At 34.2% G+C, this 6,681-nt stretch overlaps 1 long non-coding RNA gene across 1 annotated transcript; it reads right to left on the minus strand.

Moving 5' to 3' along the window:
* Positions 1-1,088: 1,088 nt before the first annotated feature.
* LOC107003021 lies at positions 1,089-3,617 on the minus strand. Its single transcript, XR_001454595.2, has 2 exons — positions 3,218-3,617; positions 1,089-2,002 (listed from the first exon to the last, which is right to left on the minus strand). It is a non-coding gene; the product is annotated as an uncharacterized LOC107003021 (long non-coding RNA).
* Positions 3,618-6,681: the final 3,064 nt, after the last annotated feature.

Consider the following 6,681-nt stretch of genomic DNA (forward strand, 5'->3'; position numbering starts at 1 on the left):
TTAAACTCACTGAAAGTTGGAAAGGAAGGTGGCATGCGTCCTATTTGGCGGGCATAACGTAGGTTTCGAAAAGCAGCTGTGTATTGAGTTACCAGGAGATTCAGTTCACCAATTTGTCGCTCTTGACGAGCAATGGCTTCCATAGATGATTCTATTTCTACCAAGGAACTAGGATTGGCTGCGACAGATGAAGTAGGGATCATTTTAGATGAAGTAATTGTGTTGATAATAGAATCTATTTTTGAACAAATTCTTTTAGTAGTCGAAGTAAGAAATGATGAGTCTATAGAAATTTCCTTGACCTTAAACCGTGTGAAATATGAATGTTCTCTCATCGGGTACTTCGGTGAAGTGAGAAAGTTTGATTACCAACAAACAGTCTCTTTTTTCTAAAAAATAACTAAAAAATAATAATAAGAGAGTTACTCCATTAGTCATAATAATCAAGCAAAGTAACATATAAAACGAATAACTTTTGTTTTACTTAAAAAAAAGTTAGTCAAAAATTCAAGGAGGCAGAGATTCTAAAAAGTGATCAAATGGAAAAAAAATGATCATTTTATGAACTAAAACTTTCAGGAAAGAACGAAATTTGAACAAAACAAACTATGTGATTTGAATGAAGGTTCAAATGTTGACTTTTTGGAAGGTTCAATTGAAAATCCTTTTGAAAGTAAAGACATTTCAAAATTGACGTGGTACTTACGGAATATTTAGTTTTGCCGCTTAGGTATGTGCAAAAATTAATTTTCAAGAATGACGAGGTTAACTTGAATTTGAATGATGGCCTGATAAATTTTTTGAAGCTCTATGTAACCTAGAACATGAGTGATTTTGAACATATTTTAATGGAGCCAAAGAGTATTCTTGAAACCTGAGTTTATATGTAAAGTGACGTTCTAAGACTTTGGAATGAAATAATGGACCAATTATGTTTAAAACAGAACATATGTATATAAACACGTAGGTCAAACAAGTACAAATGAAATAAAATTTATAACATTTAACACACAAACAATATGTAACGTCTCCTAACATACATGTGACCTTTGGAGTCAAAGGTAGGCCTAATGTTTGAAGGATGTGTATATCCTTTGTGAAACATTCAATTGTCCCAAACCCAAATTTATACAAGCTTTATAAATAAAATGAATGGGAATCTCTACCCGAAGAGATAATGGCTTGTCAAACGACGTATACATCCTTCAAATTTAAACACATAAGTATGGTCGTCCATTTGGGTCGTGGGTCCTTTTGGACTCAAGGTGGTCTCTCTAATGGGCTCAACACACCTTGGGTGTTGAGTCATCTTAGTTCAATGCGCTTAAAGAGATCTGGTTTAGCTCTCTGCGAGTTGACTAAGAGTGGGTTTACTAGACACAAGGTTCCCGAGTGGACAACTCGAGTGAGGAGGCTACGCGGTCACACAGAAAAAGATCAGGCCACCCCGCACATATGTCAACATAAAGAATATAGTTCATCTTTGGAAATTTAATTGAGTTATCTAATAATTCCAAAGTAGGAGTTGATAAAGAAACAAGCAATAAATAATTGTAATCAAATAATTTAAGAGTAAGGCAGAGAGAGATTTGGGCCCTTTTTGGGCCTGCTGCAACTTATTGGGTTTCTGCCCATTCTCGCTTCTAAAAGAACTGTGTATACGTTAAGTGTATACTCTGCATACAAGTCATATTCTGACTCATTTTCTTCTATATCATATTGTATACCGACTGTATACAATCCACTTCGACGCCTCCAATCTGTATTTTCGTTTTGAACATGTATTTTTTCCATGTATACCAGTGTATACTGCTATATACAGCAGGTACGCAACCCCCTTCTTGGGCTTTTTGAGACTTGCAACCTGTCCCTAACCCATGTAAACCTGCTCTTAATTCGAAATTCACTTGAGGCCGACATCGATGGAGAGATGTTGAGCCTCTATGGCTCATCTTGAGGATGCAAGAGTGAGGTCCCACATGGACTCGGAAGGGGAAAGTTCCTACAAAAAAATCAAAAGCAAAGTAAGCAACATGTGACTAAAGAAATATGGATTTGAACATAATTACAATTAAGTTAAACAAGGAGAGAATCAAGCAACACCACCACCACTGACCACATTATTAAAATGAGTAAGCATGTTATTTAATATATATACCAAAGCAGGAACTAATTCCTCTTGGACTTATTGAAGAAAATGACATACACATGGCAAACTGATCATTTGAACGCTAAAACAAAAGAAAATAAGGCAGCATTACTTGGGGTGAAAATGATCAACATCACAACACAATGAAGCTAGCAGGATATAGGAGTTCATGTTAGAACTCGGACAGAGTTTATGGCAAGAAAAAGAAAGACAAAACTAAGTTAGCAAAGGAAAACCAACCTTAAATAAGAATTATTAAAAACAGAAATATTTAACACTTTACTAGATTTAACTCAAACTAAAACCACATATTATGAAATAAAGGACTAATTTTGACATGAAGCTACTGCTTTGGGGTATTAGATCACATGTGAGATTTAACCAATATTCCTGTTCAAACAATAAACAAATGAATGTGCTATGCTACTGTTTTAATAACTATTTTGATCACAAAAACAATTTCCAGAGAACTAGGCATAGATAAGTAAATAAAAAATTAAGCCAAATGGATTTCAACAAATCAAAGGAAGGGAGGGAATGATGCAGTAGGAGCAGGGTATTGTAGAATATCAAAAGACATTGATTACAACTTCATATAGAGAGAAAAAAAATTGATCTTTTAAAACAAAAGAAATGCTCCTCTTTTAATCAAATAGATCCACTAGAAACTTAAGATATACAAACTGAAATTTTCATACAGAAACTTATCGACATTCGAAACCAAGACCTATTTCACGCTTTGTAAGGAAATAGTGACCAAAGAGAATTAAAGCAAATCTCATGGGATTAGAACTCGCAACCCGAAACTCGACAAGAAAACAAGATTATGTACGAGCTAACCACAGAACCAACACACTCTTGTTAACAATCTTCGCATAGATCATCAAACAGACACAGTTTGCTACATTGACACGGAACACAAAAGGAAACAAGGATTCCTTTTTTGGAGCAGCGAGCTGGGACAACGAGCTTGAGAGGAGCGAATTTCTCGAAACTTAGAACCGAAGAGCTAAATATAAAACATTTAAGTATCAAACGACTATGGCCAAAGAACTCAATTTCAAATACCTCTCCCTATGCTCTCCCCCTTTCGAACGATGGGTAGGAGTGGTTTATACAGAGACTAGGGCCGAATAGGAGGAAACGGGTGAAATTATTGAATTTGAAATTCAAATTCATCGTTCCTTTTCAAGACAACAGTAGAAGGGGTGGAGATTTCTTCTGAAAAAGGGAAAAAGAAGATGGACAAGTGGTTGGGCGCTGCAGGCGAGGAGAAGCATTATTTTTATCAGGGTTTTCTGAGTCGTGTCTGGAAGAGGAAGAAGAAGAAGCCAAGTGGGGTCGGATTTGGTATTGTTGTGCGTTGTGTGTTGTGTTGCACGGTATTGGGTATGTTTGGATCACTGATTGTGTGGTTGTAGTTTGGTGAGCTGGGAATTGCTTAGGAAAAGGGGAAAATTGGGCTTGCTTTGATGGAAATTGAAGGGTGGAAATGGGCCGAAGAGATAGCTAATTTACTTCAATATAATTGTACATTGAATTTATGACCTTAGCCAAATTGAGCTTAATTGTTGATTCGGCTTAAAATCAAATATGATGAATTAATTAATGAGTTTCTTAATGTAAATGAAATAAAATTATTAAATTAATTATGAACTAAATAATTTAAAATATAAACTCTTATATAACTAAAATAATTAACCAAACACTTCATTAAAACAAAATATTTTGAGACGATTTTTGAAGATTCATAAAATATACTAATTATATAAAAATTATTATTTAATATATATATATATATATATATATTATTCAAAAATTATAATTAATGACAACTATTTAAAATAACTTGAAAACTATATTTTTCAGAATTTTATAAAACTTATTATTTTAAATCGATTGAAATTTAAAAAGTTTGATTAATTTATATTGTGTGGGTCAAAATTGGGTGTTAACAAGTTGTTCAAGATCATCAGCAAAGGCGGAGTATCGATTTATGGCGAAAACTTGTTTAGAACTTACATAGTTAAGCTATATACTTCAAGACTTAAGGATCTCAAATGTGACTCGTGCAAAACTATTTCGTGACAATCAAGCCGCCTTACATATTGCAGCAAATCCAGTCTTTCATGAGCGAACAAAACTTATTGAAATAGACATCAACTAGTTCGAGAAAAGTTTCAAGCAAAATTGATAAGTCCTACATATGTTCCTAAACACTTTCAATTAGCATATATCTTTACAAAGGCTTTGGGAAAAGATCAATTTGTAACATTGCGCAACAAGTTAGGATTTCATGATATTCACTCTCCAACATGAGGGGGAGTATTGAGAAATATATACTTTTACACATATTCTTGTATATTTAGTTTCCATATTGTTGACACCCATTTTTGACCCTCCCGAGGTTAATTAATTGACAAGTTTCTTAAATTCCAAACAAGTGAAATGGTTGACTTTATAAAATTTAAATGTTTTCAAGTCATCTTACGGTAGCTGTAGTTCGATTTTCATAATTTTAAATAATGTATATGTTTTAGATAATTAATTTATTTTACAAAATAATTGAAAATCGTCTCGATTTTAGTTTTAATTTATACTTAAGTTAACTATTTAATCTTGTTAAAATTAAGAAACTCGTAAATTAGTTAAATATTACTTCATCTTGTTCACATTTTGTCCCGACTTTTCTCAATTAAATCCGATTTTGGCAAATTCGTTATTTGACTTGACCAAGCTTTATATGGTCTTAAATATTGTTGGATTACAACTGTTTTCTCTCAACCAAGATTTTAACCCAATAATCCAACATCCAGCTCATTTCTTAAAATTAAACAACCTAAATACCAGCCGCCCAAAAAAAGTTTTATCAATAAACCCGACCCGACTTTGTTCACAAAGGAATCGAAATCCCAAAACCCCACTCGGTTCTTCTCCTGTCTTTAGAGAAACCCAGAATCGTCAAAATGTCATTTTCTCTCAACGCCTCTCTCCACCTTTTTGGTACAAGTTTTAGCAGCTGCTATGGCAATACGAAATTGTCCTTGATAGCTCATAATTAAGACATGTCGCCAAGCAAGGACGCGTGAATCAATCAGAGTCGTCCGCGTCTCTGCCCCTATTCGGATTTTAAGGGATTGGGACGCGATTTTGGTATAGAGAGCAGCTTTCCCGTCCTTGCAATAGGATTTGAATTTCGAAATGGGTGAGAGAATCTCGATTTTTCCCCAATCTTCTTTGGAATTTCTCCCGCCTTCTTCATCGATGAACCCTAGTTTTTGGGGATATATAACATCTCTTTCTCGGTTGAGAGGGGGATGGGATTTTTTCAGAAGTTAGGGGAGGAAACCTAAGATTAACCTTCATTCTACGAATACTAAGAGAATAACTAAAAAATAGATATAAGATATACATTTAAAGAGAGAATAATAGAGAATCAGTCATAGCCTAGTCTGATTCCTCTATTTTTCGCTCGACATAAGCTTGTCTGGCGTAAAGGTTCCGTCCATCGTCCTATTTGTTAGACGTGTTTGGCTTCGTGCCCATTCGCTGCCCTGAAGAAGGTAACATCCCCTCTTTTCACTTATCTTCGCTTCCTTCTCTATTTATCCAGTGGCATCGAAAACCGCTTTTGTATTGATGGTGGATTGATCAGGCATCGTCTGGTTTTATTTTTTTAGGAGTGATGTGGGATCTTGAGTGTTTCCATTTGAGTTAGTTGCGATATTTATTTTGAGAGATGTGCATTTAACGATGTTGTTTCTTTCATTTTTCCATTTTTGGCGTGATTTGTTGCCCCCCGCTGTTCTAACGTGTTATTGTAATATTAAACCTGTTTCATGTCATGCCTCTCTTTTGGGTCTGAAAAAAATCAATTTTTTTAGAAAGCCAAGTCGATATCAAGGGTTACTATATATATATACATATCTTTGTCTTGCCTTTGTTTCTTATTTCTTTTCCTTCCTTTCAAACCCTTTTAAAGCATGAGTTGTCCATTTATAGGCGCATGTCCCACCCTTTATTATTTATGAGTTTACTTCAACATCTTAGAAATTCTGCAGATTTGTATTCATTGTTGTTTCCATGATATTTCATTCAAAGTTTTGTTTTGGTGTCTTCTTTCAGTATATTGTGAGTGCAATTAATAGTGTTTTTAATGCCAGTGTCTATGAGGATTTTATATTTAATCTTGCTGAAGTTTTGCTTCGTTTTTTTTTGGCTATTCCGTTTTGATGAGGTTGTCTTTTGTTGCTGTTCGTTTCTTTTTTTAGTTTTCCTCTCTTTCCGTTTTATGCAACATACCCCCTTTCCTATGGTTCTATATCCTGGGGGTCTTTAGTATTTGTTGAGTTTCCTTTTGCTTGCATATGTTTTTTCCCTTTTAAGATCTTTCTGTTACTATGTATATTATTTGTGAAAATTCCCTTGTTTTAAGATTTGATAGCCTGATTTTTGTATTTTTCTTTTCTTGTCCCTGTTGAAGCATAAGTTAAGTAGTAAGTGTTTTTCTTGATGATAAAAATGGAAACCCT

Source organism: Solanum pennellii, chromosome 11, assembly GCF_001406875.1.
Source record: "Solanum pennellii chromosome 11, SPENNV200".
Lineage (NCBI taxonomy): Eukaryota > Viridiplantae > Streptophyta > Magnoliopsida > Solanales > Solanaceae > Solanum > Solanum pennellii.